The sequence below is a fragment of the Sesamum indicum genome, unplaced genomic scaffold (assembly GCF_000512975.1).
Source record: "Sesamum indicum cultivar Zhongzhi No. 13 unplaced genomic scaffold, S_indicum_v1.0 C03145, whole genome shotgun sequence".
Classification (NCBI taxonomy): Eukaryota; Viridiplantae; Streptophyta; class Magnoliopsida; order Lamiales; family Pedaliaceae; genus Sesamum; species Sesamum indicum.
Window position 1 is genome coordinate 1 of NW_011631101.1, and position 578 is coordinate 578.

The following is a 578-nucleotide window of genomic DNA, read 5'->3' on the forward strand; positions in this document are numbered from 1 at the left end:
CAAGCAGGAGAACAGAGATGGGCAGTGAACTTCGATGAGAGAAAGGCATCGGAGGATAGTCCGACGGATTCACGGCAAACACCGCACGAATTCACACACTGATCTGTCTCAATGTATCCAGATAATTTCTCCACCACAACCTCTGATGTCTTACACTTTTTTCCTTGTGCATTTTTGCAAATCTCCAACACACACCTCTTCCCAGATGATGCAACCGCAAAAGAACACAAGTTTGTGGGCAAATTCTCACAAACCACATCCGCTGTATAAAATAAAAATTAAAAAATCGATCAGTCATATTATGATAAATGAAAGAATAATATGTATGTATGTGTACATGTATGTATAAAACATATTTATTTTCATTATTTTGAGAATCAAAATTCTACAAAAGTCAAACACAGTATTTAAATTAATATGACCGACATACCTAATGTTTTCTGAACCAAGAGAGAGCAAGTAAAGAAGAGGACCAATGATAATTTCATTGAAAAACCCATTATTCCCTTTTGATATGGGGTTTCTTTTTCTTTGCTCTTGCTCTTTTTTTTTTGTTGGGGGGGGGGGGGGGGGGGGGG

General features: G+C 37.7%; 1 long non-coding RNA gene across 1 annotated transcript; it reads right to left on the reverse strand.

Moving 5' to 3' along the window:
* Nucleotides 1-51: 51 nt before the first annotated feature.
* LOC110011534 lies at nt 52-562 on the reverse strand. The gene is made up of 2 exons (XR_002286542.1): nt 431-562; nt 52-262 (listed from the first exon to the last, which is right to left on the reverse strand). It is a non-coding gene; the product is annotated as an uncharacterized LOC110011534 (long non-coding RNA).
* Between the last annotated feature and the right edge of the window lie 16 nt (nt 563-578).